The following is a 13,001-nucleotide window of genomic DNA, read 5'->3' on the forward strand; positions in this document are numbered from 1 at the left end:
GAGAGATTACGGAGCTCCATCTGTCCAAGGATTTCAGCCCAGTGTCACTAAACCCACAGTGGAAGCCAACAACTTTGAATTAAAACCAACATGGCTCCAAATGATTCAATAAACCCAGTTTGCAGGTTCACCAACAGAGGACCCACACTACCACCTCCAGTGCTTTCTTGCCCTATGTGATACATTCAAGATGAATGGAGTGTCTGATCAAGCAATAAGACTCAGAGCATTCCCATTCTCCCTTCGGGACAGAGCAAGGAAGTGGTTACTTTCTCAACCGGCTGGAACATTCACTACCTGAGAAAACCTCTCTCAAGCTTTTCTAGCAAGGCATTTCCCACCTATTAATACTGCAAAGCTAAGGCTTGAGCTCAACACCTTCAGAGAAAAGGAAGGAGAATCACTCTATGACGCATGGGAAAGATATAAAGACCTGTAGAGGGAATGTCCACACCATGGCATAGAAGATTGGCTATTGGTGCAAAATTTCTATAATGGATTACTACCCTCTATAAGGAGCATAGTTGATTCAGCTGCAGAGGGTGTTCTAATGGAGAAAACCGTGCCATAAGCACTTGAACTTCTAGAAAGGGTCGCATGCCATAATTATGAGTGGTCAAATGAAAGAGGAAATGCAAGAAGAATTGCAGGGGTCTTGGAAGTAGATGCCATAAGCATGATAAATGCCCAGTTTGATCAGCTCACAAAGAAACTCGAAAGAATGCAAGCCAATGCAGTTGGTACAAATAGTCAACATGAGGCAGTTGTGAAGGAGAATACATGAATTCAGAATACAGCAAATTCAACAAACCTACAGAACAGATGAACTATGTGAATAATGGAGGAAACTTTAACCAGAGGTAGCCAAACAATCCGTGTTCAAATACTTATAACCCTGGATGGAGAAACCACCCAAATTTCTCATGGTCCAATCAGCAGAACTAGCCAATAAACAAGCAACAAGGGTACAAACCTCCAGCACTCCATGGATTTCAGAACAGAGGTCAGAACTTTACACAGCCATCACTACCTCTCCAACCTCAACAACCTGAACCAAAAATGACCATAGAAACCATGATGGAAGGATTCCTAGCAACTCAACAACAACAAACTGAATTGATTAAATAGCTAACTTCCAGAATGGACCAACTTGCTACCTATAACAAGATGCTAGAGAATCAAATTGCTCAGCAAACAAGTTCTTCAAGTAAGCCTGCTGGCAAACTGCCCAGTCAACCAGAAATGAACCCAAGGGAGTAGTGTAAGGCAGTTGCACTGAGGAGTGGGAGAACTCTAGTACAACCATTAGTAGAATCGACAGAGGAAACTATAGAAAAATCTAAAGACCAAGCAGAGAAAAAGGAGAAAGAAGCTAAGAAAGATCAGGAAAAGGAAGCAAGGAAGACAAGGAAATTACCACAACCATACCAGTCTCCCCTACCTTTTCCTCAGAGATTTCAGAAAGCCAAACTAGACAAGCAGTTTGGAAAGTTTTTGGAAGTTTTACAGAAACATTACATTAACATCCCCTTCATTGAAGCACTTTCTCAGATGCCGTCTTATGCCAAATTTCTTAAAGAAATATTGTCAAAGAAAAGGAACCTAGAAGACTATGGAACAGTAGCTCTAACAGAGGAATGTAGTGTCATTCTACAAAATAAATTGCCTCCAAAGTTGAAAGACCCAGGAAGCTTCTCCATACCCTATATCATTGGTAACAAGAAAATAGAGAAGGCCCTCTGCGATTTTGGGGCAAGCATCAGTCTAATGCCTCTATTAATATGCAAAAAGCTGGAGATCGGGGAACTGAAACCCACAACAATCTCATTGCAATTGGTTGATCGATCCGTTAAATATCCTGTAGGGATACTTGAGAACATCCCTATCAAAGTGGGCAAATTCTTCATTCCAGTGGACTTTGTTGTCCTGCAGATGGAAGAAGATATCCAAATTCCCATCATCTTGGGAAGACCATTCTTAGCAACCGCTGGAGCTATCATAAACGTCAAAAATGGATGATTAACCCTCAAGGTAGGAGAAGAAGAAGTGGAGTTCAACTTGGTCGACACAATGAAGCACAAATTTGAACCTGATGAATGCTTCAAGGTTGACATAATTGACGAACAATATAAGACACATCCTAAAGATCTTCTTGAAGCATGTATTGTGCGCAGCCACACAGTGGGTGATGAAAATACTAAAATAGCACCATGTGCACAGTAGTTGGCAGCTCCTCCACCCCTACCTTTTGCTAAGGCTTCCGAGATAGAAAAGTTAAAGGAGGAACAAACCCAAGGTAAGCTCCAGGAAAACTCCAAACAAGTAGAGCTTAAACCTCTCCCGTTTTTACTAAGGTACACATTCCTGGACTTAAAGTCTAATAATCCTATTATAATCAATGGTAGCCTGTCTAAGTTAGAAGAGGAAAATTTGTTAAGAGAACTTAGGATCCATAGCAAAGCATTAGGGTATAAAATAGAAGATCTGAAGGGGATCAACCCTTTGATTTGCATGCATATGATACCAATGGAAGAAAACAGTAAACCCACAATCGAACATCAAAGAAGACTTAACCTAAACATAAAAGAAGTAGTTAAGAAAGAAATTTTAAAACTATTAGATGCAGGTATCATATACCCAATTTCTGATAGTAAATGGGTTAGTCCAGTACATGTAGTTCCTAAGAAAGGTGGGACAACTATCATCCAAAATGCAAGCAATGAATTCATTCCTACTAGAGTAGTCACTGGTTGGCGAATGCGCATAGATTATAGGAAATTGAATAGTGCCACCAGAAAAAATCATTTCCCTCTTCCGTTGATCGACCAAATGTTAGAACGGTTAGCAAAACACTCTTATTTCTGTTATCTAGATGGGTACTTGGGATTCTTTCAAATTCCTATTCACCCAGAAAACCAACAAAAGACAACATTCACTTGTCCCTATGGAACATTTGCATACAGAAGAATGCCTTTTGGTCTTTGTAATGCCCCTGCTACCTTTCAAAGATGCATGATGGCTATCTTTTCTTATTATATTGAAGATATTATGGAAGTTTTTATGGATGATTTTTTTGTCTATGGAACTACTTTTGATGATTGCCGAGCTAATTTATCTAAGGTGTTGCAAGGATGTGAAGAATCAAACCTGGACCTAAATTGGGAAAAATGCCACTTTATGGTAAGGGAAGGCATAGTTCTGGGACATTTGATATCAGAAAGAGAAATTGAAGTTGATAAGGCAAAAATTGAGATCATTTAAAATATGCAACCCCCAACATCAGTCAAGGGAGTGCGAAACTTTTTGGGTCATGCAGGATTCTATAGAAGATTCATCAAAGACTTTTCCAAAATAGCTAAGCCACTTACTAACTTGTTAAATCAAGATGTTCCCTTTGATTTTGATGAAAATTGCCTTATCTCCTTTAACAGAATCAAAGAGGCCCTAAAATCAGCACCAATAATACAGCCACCAAATTGGGAGCTACCATTTTAGGTTATGTGCAACGCGAGCGATTTTGCAGTTGGAGAGTGCTCAGGCAAAGAAAAGATAAAAAGTTCCATGCTATTTATTATGCTAGCAAGACACTCAATGACGCACAAATCAATTATGCTACCATAGAAAAGGAATTCCTAGCAGTGGTATTTGCAATGGACAAATTTAGATCTTACCTCATCGAGTCAAAATTCATTGTATTCACATATCATGCTACAATCTGGTACCTTATAAATAAAAAGGAAACAAAACCAAGACTGATTCGATGGATAATACTCCTGCAAGAATTTGACCTTAAAATAAAGGACAAAAAGGGATCTAAAAATATAGTAGCTGACCATCTTTCTACACTAAAATTAGAGTACATGGAAGATTTCAAAGATTTGCCAATTGACGATTCATTTGCTGATGAGAAATTACATGCATTCTCCAAAGCTCCATGGTACACTGACTTTGTTAATTTTCTTATATGCAGGGTACTACCTCCAAACATGACTTATCAGCAAAGGAAGAAATTCCTACATGATGTGAGATATTACTTATGGGAGGAACCCCTATTACACAAGAGATGTAATGATGGGCTGATAAGAAGGTGCATACCAGAGGAAGATATGAAAAGTATCATTTATCATTGCCATTCATCACTATATGGAGGACATTTAGGCACTTCAAAGACCGTAGCCAAGATTTTACAAGCAGGGTTTTACTGGCCACATTTATTTAAGGATGTAAGATCCTTTGTGCTAGCTTGTTATCAATACCGAAGAACAGGTAACTTTTCATGTAACACCCTCCCGGTAGAACTCTGTACATTCTACTGTTCCGATGACCGGTGTCGGTCCGGACAGCTAGAACGTCCGGAAAAATATTTAAACTAAAGTCAGGAATCATAATTAACTCAAATATTAACGAGAAAAATTTAGTAAAAATTTTAAAAATAAAATACAACCAAGTTAAATGAGCCGGTGCCCTAGCGAGGGGTAACTCAGAGGGAAGTTGCGGTTCTCGCAACGAGGAGCCCTAGACTCGGAAAAAAATTCATAAAATAATTTTTGGGACTCCAGAGAAGGGTTATTGAGGTTCCCATGGCATTAGAATGCCAAGAAAATATTTAGAAAATTTTTTCAATCGGTACAGCCAATTTTGACCCGTTAAGCCAAACGGAGGGCATTTTGGTCATTTCGCCTTCAGAGGCGACTTTTGGCCGACTTGTCCAGTTAAGTAAATAATTAATATGACATAAAATATGAATAAATATTACTATAAATTAAAGTGAAAATGAGTAGAGAAAAGAAGAAAAGAAAATGAAAGAAAAACCTAAATATGACATCACATGATGTCATCTAAAAAGCCACCACCAATCACATGTAAACAACCCTTTAATTAATCAATAAAAGAGACAAAGAAAGACCAAAAAATTCTGCTCTTCTTCTTCTTCATCCTCAAAAACGTGACCTCTCCCCATCTCCCTCCATTGATTTCCAATCCAAAGCTCCATTTCCCTCTCCATTTCACCCTAAAACCCTAGAGACCTTTCACAAAAATTTGTCCTTGCACCTTGCAAAACCTTTTGGCAGCCAAAAGAAGAAGAAAGAAGGAGTTTGGGTAGTTTGAAATTCTGCCCTATTCAAGGTTAGTGCCTATTTACACTTAAATCTCTTTTAATTCATGTTAAAGACTTAAAGTGAGTAAGGTTTTGTGAATTAAATGAATGGAATCTATGTATATGGACCCTATGAATTTTCGGCAGCCCTAGGAAGGAATGAGTTTGATTGTATTAATGGACTTAGAGTGAATTGTAGATTATTTTTAGAGTGTATACGTATATATATACAAGAATGAAAGAGTTAACTAAAGAAATTGTGAAAACCATGACTTTGAGCTAGGGTTTAGGAGTGAAAATTTGACTTTGCTTATGAAATTGTTAAAGAACATTCTAATAGTCAATTAGTGACCATTTGAGGTAAGTTGACCATAATTAGGAGTGAATTATTGCATGGCAAAGTGGAATGGGCAGTCGCCCCATGAGTGCAAAGAGGTGATCAAATTTCAGTCCACTTGGACTGCCATATCTTGGGCTGTGTTGGTCCAATTGGTGTTTGGCCAATTGGACATGAAACTAGGCTTGTAATGGCACATTTTTTCTGAAGAAACCATACCCAAAAGACCAAAGCAAGGGGACCAAAAGTTGGCCCCATTCCGGATACCCTGCAACCAACACCTGCAGAAATGACCAAATGAACAGTAACTGTTCATTTGGCCATAACTCACTGTAGATATGATCAATTGACCTGAAATTTTTACAGGAACAAGATAGGATATATAAAAACAACTATCATGAAGAACATCACCCCAAATTATTCCATTAATCCATTCAAATTATTGGGCAAAGTTGAGTTATCAAACCTGCAACTCTGTAGATTTTCATTTGAGCAGTAATGTTTGGAGGACTATAACTCTCTCTAGAAAACTTGGATTTAGGCGATTCTTGAACCGATGGAAACCTAAGGCATGGTAGAACATTTCATATGAAGAAAGTTAGACCAAATTATGAACTTAACTTGATCAAACTACTGACCAAAGTTGGACCAAAATCTGCCAAAACCCAAAATTGCAGCATAAACAGTACACGTGAACAGTAAATTTATTTTGGCCATAACTTGAGCTACAAAACTCCAAATGGAGTGATTCAAAAAAGGAAATTCAACTAGACAAAATAAAGAACAACTTTCATGTTTACCATTTTCTCAAATTCCCACTGTAACAATGCTTAATGGAATAGTAAAGTTAAGCTTCAAAAACTGAAAATTCTGCTTCCCTTGGTTTAAACTTAGAAATGGTAATAGTAATCAATTCCAACAAGTTTTAAATACAAAATGTGGTATGTTTGGGGTGTCAAAACCAATACACCTATTTTCTATCCAAAAGTCAACATTTTTGTTGACCAATGAGGTGAATAGTGACACCAAAACTTGAAATTCAAAATTTGAAAAATTTAAAAGTATCAAATGCCCTAGTATACCTAACTAGATTGGTTTGGATAGTTTGGCATGCCAATAGGGTATTGTTTTAGCAGTACTGCGAAAGGAAAGGCTTTGTGCCTGTATTCATGGCTTTATGCCCGTATCCATGGCTTTTATGCCCGTATTCATGGCTTTTATGCCCGATTATGTGATATCATAGCTTTTAGCTATATTGACTGCATACGTGGTTGACGTTCTGCGTCCCATGGTATGACGACCCGAGGCACCGCGGTGCCCAGTGCCAACGACTCGTTATCCAGTCCAGTCATCCAGTATAGGTTACTTGGGCAACCAAATGAATGGAAAAGTATAACTGTGAACTGATTATTAAAGAAATACGAAAATTAAGTATCAGGAATGATTACAAAAATACAAGGAAGCTCAAGATCATGAAAAAAAAATATAATTAACGAAATGCATGAAGAAGTTAATATCATAAAACATGATTAGCCCTCGACTAAACAATAAGTTAGTAATTACTCATTTCTTATGAACACAATAGCAAGGAAATTATTATTTTTATTTGCATATTATATTTTCTTGTATTATTGGCACCACAAAGCTTTATGCTTAGCGCGTCGCTTTTGCAATGCGTAGGTACTGAAGATTTGGACAGAGGGCCCGATGAGACCACGATTCGGTAAGGCGGTTCACGATTCAAGACGATGTCCGTGTCACCTCACCGTCTGCATTGGTAGGACACTAGGCTTCATTTTGGTATTTTGTAATTGATTTTTATTTTCCTTTATGTAAATGAAACTTATGTAATGTATTTTGATTTTCATGTAAATAATGCAAAATTGTGTTTGTAAATGGAAAAGTGAATATTGATCTGTTACTGTTACATGACTATCAAATGTGATGAATGATTGAGAAACGAATGGTTGAAAAATATTGAGATTTTGATATTGGAGTTTGTGAATAGATGAATATGATTATTAGAAGTGTTTTTCACAGGTTCCGAAGAACTGTTTTCTCCATTTTTAGCCAGACTCACGGATTTTCTTTAAAATTTTCGGAACCTCAAATAAATTACAATTTCAATAAATGAATTATATTTCACAAGTTATATTCAAAACTACGATAAAAATGAATTAAGATAAAATAGAGTGCTCCGGCATACAGAGTGGCATAACTTGCTCGGCTACACTGTAGTCGGGTAAGGGGTGTCACATTTAGTGGTATCAGAGCACGGTTTAGGTGTTTCTGGGCCTAGATTGAGTCCATACCATGCATTGCATTTGTAAGAGTTGAGGTGACACTAATGCAGATCTGTTTATCTTTCTTATTTTGAATAGGATATGGACCCTTCATCACAGAGAGCAGTCGAGGAGGAAGTGGAGAGTCATGCCCCACCTGCAGCAGCTGAGACTGGGGGCATGGGAGAACTCGCTCACTACCAGCAGAGCCTCGCCACCTCCACAGGCCATGTTCCAGCAAATGGCCAATTTCTTTAGACAAATGGCCGTAGTAATGCCAGCACCACCACCACTAGCTCTACAGCAGAAATCACACCTGGAAAGGCTAAGAAAGTTTGGAGCAGTGGACTTCTATGGTAAGAGAGAAGATTCTCACAAAGAAAATTGGTTGAATGTAACAGTAATTCTAAAACAACTCCATTGCACTCCAGAGCAAAACTTGGAATCTGCTGTATCTCTGCTGCAAGACGATGCATATGAATGGTGGGACACTGTGTCCAGTGAAGTGCAGCCAGAAATAGTGACATGGGACTTCTTTCTCTCCGAATTTAAGAAGAAATATGTGGGTACTGTATACCTAGAAGAGAGAAGAAGAGAGTTTATTAACCTGAGGCAGAAACAGTTGTCAGTGGCCGAGTATGAGAAGGAATTCATAAGATTGAGCTGCTATGGAAGGGAGATAGTCCCTAATGAAGCTGAAAGGTGTAAGAGATTTGAAGAGGGATTAAATGATAATATAAAGATCATGATCACTGCCTTGGGGATCACAGACTTCGCCAAGTTAGTGGAAGCTGCATTAAAAGTGGAGAAAGTGAGAATAAATGAACAAAATAGGAAAGATAGGCAGCGTAAGAGGGAATTTGGACCAGGACAGTCAAGTATACCAACTGATAGTAAGAAGTTTAAGGGTTCTAGTTCACAAGATCAGACACAGGGCCACAGAGGCCAGATTGGAATATCTATAGCTAGTTCCCCGGGCACAATAACAAGGGGATCAACCCCAGTGCCTGAATGTATGCATTGTGGTAGAAGACACAGAGGGGAGTGTCGACTGTTAACTGGAGAGTGTTTCAAGTGTGGGGCTACGGATCATTTCATAAGAGATTGCCCTCAGAGGAGTGGTTCAATAGCTCCGGTACAAGTTGATAGACCTTTCCCTATAGTTCAAAGGGGTAAAAGATCGGGTAGAGCAGAAATGGCTGACATTTCACAGAAGATTGTTTCTGAGACAGTTGAAAAGCCCGAAGTCAGGGTGGCACCACAAGTATATGCTATGGAAGCTCAGAAAGAGCCAAACCCAGACACTGATGAGGCGATACAAGGAAGTGAAGAAACAGGGAGGTAGCAACTCCCCGATTACTTAAGTCAGGAAAATTTCGAGGACGAAATTTAAATTAGAGGGGAAGAGTTGTAACACCCTCCCGGTAGCACTCCGTACATTCTACTGTTCCGGTGACCGATGTCGGTCCGGATAGCTAGAACGTCCAAAGTCAGGAATCATAATTAACTCAAATATTAACAAGAAAAATTTAGTAAAAATTTTAGAAATAAAATACAACCAAGTTAAATGAGCCGGTGCCCTAGCGAGGGGTAACTCAGAGGGAAGTTGCGGTTCTCACAACGAGGAGCCCTAGACCCGAAAAAAAATTCATAAAATAATTTTTGGGACTGCAGAGAAGGGTTATTGAGGTTCCCATGGCATTAGAATGCCAAGAAAATATTTAGAAAAATTTTTCAATCGGTACAGCCAATTTTGACCCGTTAAGCCAAACGGAGGGCATTTTGGTCATTTCGCCTTCAGAGGCGATTTTTGGCCGACTTGTCCAGTTAATTAAATAATTAATATGACATAAAATATGAATAAATATTACTATAAATTAAAGTGAAAATGAGTAGAGAAAAGAAGAAAAGAAAATGAAAGAAAAACCTAAATATGACATCACATGATGTCATCTAAAAAGCCACCACCAATCACATGTAAACAACCCTTTAATTAATCAATAAAAGAGACAATGAAAGACCAAAAAATTCTGCTCTTCTTCTTCTTCATCCTCAAAAACGTGACCTCTCCCCATCTCCCTCCATTGATTTCCAATCCAAAGCTCCATTTCCCTCTCCATTTCACCCTAAAACCCTAGAGACCTTTCACAAAAATTTGTCCTTGCACCTTGCAAAACCTTTTGGCAGCCAAAAGAAGAAGAAAGAAGGAGTTTGGGTAGTTTGAAATTCTGCCCTATTCAAGGTTAGTGCCTATTTACACTTAAATCTCTTTTAATTCATGTTAAAGACTTAAAGTGAGTAAGGTTTTGTGAATTAAATGAATGGAATCTATGTATATGGACCCTATGAATTTTTGGCAGCCCTAGGAAGGAATGAGTTTGATTGTATTAATGGACTTAGAGTGAATTGGAGATTATGTTTAGAGTGTATACATATATATATACAAGAATGAAAGAGTAAACTAAAGAAATTGTGAAAACCATGACTTTGAGCTAGGGTTTAGGAGTGAAAATTTGACTTTGCTTATGAAATTGTTAAAGAACATTCTAATAGTCAATTAGTGACCATTTGAGGTAAGTTGACCATAATTAGGAGTGAATTATTGCATGGCAAAGTGGAATGGGAAGGCTGCCCCATGAGTGCAGCAGGGTGACTGAAATTTCAGTCCACTTGGACTGCCATATCTTGGGCTGTGTTGGTCCAATTGGTGTTTGGCCAATTGGAAATGAAACTAGGCTTGTAATGGCACATTTTTTCTGAAGAAACCATGCCCAAAAGACCAAAGCAAGAGGACCAAAAGTTGGCCCCATTCCGGATACCCTGCAACCAGCACCTGCAGAAATGACCAAATGAACAGTAACTGTTCATTTGGCCATAACTCACTGTAGATATGATCAATTGACCTGAAATTTTTATAGCGACAAGATAGGATATAGACAAACAACTTTCATGAAGAACATCACCCCAAATTATGCTATTAATCCATTCAAATTATTGGGCAAAGTTGAGTTATCAAACCTGCAACTCTGCAGATTTTCATTTGAGCAGTAATGTTTGGAGGACTATAACTCTCTCTAGAAAACTTGGATTTAGGCGATTCTTGAACCGATGGAAACCTAAGGCATGGTAGAACATTTCATATGAAGAAAGTTAGACCAAATTATGAACTTAACTTGATCAAACTACTGACCAACGTTGGACTAAAATCTGCCAAAACCCAAAATTGCAGCATGAACAGTACACGTGAACAGTAAACTTATTTTGGCCATAACTTGAGCTACAAAACTCCAAATGGAGTGATTCAAAAAAGGAAATTCAACTAGACAAAATAAAGAACAACTTTCATGTCTACCATTTCCTCAAATTCCCACTGTAACAATGCTTAATGGAATAGTAAAATTAAGCTTCAAAAACTGAAAATTCTGCTTCCCTTGGTTTAAACTTAGAAATGGTAATAGTAATCAATTCCAACAAGTTTTAAATATAAAATGTGGTATGTTTGGGGTGTCAAAACCAATCCACCTATTTTCTATCCAAAAGTCAACATTTTTGTTGACCAATGAGGTGAATAGTGACACCAAAACTTGAAATTCAAAATTTGAAAATTTTAAAAGTATCAAATGCCCTAGTATACCTAACTAGATTGGTTTGGATAGTTTGGCATGCCAATAGGGTATTGTTTTAGCAGTACTGCGAAAGGAAAGACTTTGTGCCTGTATTCATGGCTTTATGCCCGTATCCATGGCTTTTATGCCCGTATTCATGGCTTTTATACCCGATTATGTGATATCATAGCTTTTAGCTATATTGACTGCATACGTGGTTGACGTTCTGCGTCCCATGGTATGACGGCCCGAGGCACCGCGGTGCCCAGTGCCAACGACCCGTTATCCAGTCCAGTCATCTAGTATAGGTTACTTGGGCAACCAAATAAATGGAAAAGTATAACTGTGAACTGATTATTAAAGAAAATATGAAAATTAAGTATCAGGAATGATTACAAAAATACAAGGAAGCTCAAGATCATGAAAAAAAATATAATTAACGAAATGCATGAAGAAGTTAATATCATAAAACATGATTAGCCCTCGACTAAACAATAAGTTAGTAATTACTCATTTCTTATGAACACAATAGCAAGGAAATTATTATTTTTATTTGCATATTATATTTTCTTGTATTATTGGCACCACTAAGCTTTATGCTTAGCGCGTCGCTTTTGCAACGCGTAGGTACTGAAGATTTGGACAGAGGGCCCAGTAGACCACAGATTCGGTAAGGCAGTTCACAGTTCTGCATAGTGTCCATGTCACCTCACCGTCTACAGTGCATTGGTAGGACACTAGGCTTCATTTTGGTATTTTGTAATTGATTTTTATTTTCCTTTGTGTAAATGAAACTTATGTAATGTATTTTGATTTTCATGTAAATAATGCAAAATTGTGTTTGTAAATGGAAAAGTGAATATTGATCTGTGACTGTTACATGACTATCAAATGTGATGAATGATTGAGAAACGAATGGTTGAAAAATATTGAGATTTTGATATTGGAGTTTGTGAATAGATGAATATGATTATTAGAAGTGTTTTTCACAGGTTCCGAAGAACTGTTTTCTCCATTTTTAGCCAGATCACCGGATTTTCTTTAAAATTTTCGGAACCTCAAATAAATTACAATTTCAATAAATGAATTATATTTCACAAGTTATATTCAAAACTACGATAAAAATGAATTAAGGTAAAATAGAGTGCTCCGGCACACTGAGTGGCATAACTTGCTCGGCTACACTGTAGTCGGGTAAGGGGTGTCACATTTCAAGAAGGAATGAAATGCCACTACATGGTATGCTTGAGATAGAATTGTTTGATCTATGGGGAATAGACTTCATAGGACCATTTCCCTCTTCCCATGGAAACAAGTATATTCTGGTTGGAGTTGATTATGTGTCAAAATGGGTAGAAGCTATTGCAACACCAAACAACGATGCTAGAGTGGTCACAAAGTTCCTTAAGAAGAACATCTTCACAAGATTTGGCACACCATGAGCGATAATCAGTGATGGAGGAAGCCACTTCTGCAAACAACAATTCGAAACACTAGTGAAAAAGTATGGAGGGACTCACAAGGTGGCCACACCTTATCATCCTCAGACCAACAGTCAAGTAGAAATATCAAACAAGGAACTGAATCAAATTCTAGAGAAAACTGTAAACAGATCTAGGAAGAACTGGTGCATGAAGCTAAATGATGCATTATGGGCATGCCGCACTGCATATAAAACC

At 37.9% G+C, this 13,001-nt stretch overlaps 1 non-coding gene across 1 annotated transcript; it reads right to left on the bottom strand.

Moving 5' to 3' along the window:
- Window positions 1-355: 355 nt before the first annotated feature.
- LOC131170122 (small nucleolar RNA R71) lies at window positions 356-462 on the bottom strand. The gene has a single exon (XR_009141064.1). It is a non-coding gene; the product is annotated as a small nucleolar RNA R71 (small nucleolar RNA).
- Between the last annotated feature and the right edge of the window lie 12,539 nt (window positions 463-13,001).

The sequence above is a fragment of the Hevea brasiliensis genome, chromosome 10 (genome assembly GCF_030052815.1).
Source record: "Hevea brasiliensis isolate MT/VB/25A 57/8 chromosome 10, ASM3005281v1, whole genome shotgun sequence".
Classification (NCBI taxonomy): domain Eukaryota; kingdom Viridiplantae; phylum Streptophyta; class Magnoliopsida; order Malpighiales; family Euphorbiaceae; genus Hevea; species Hevea brasiliensis.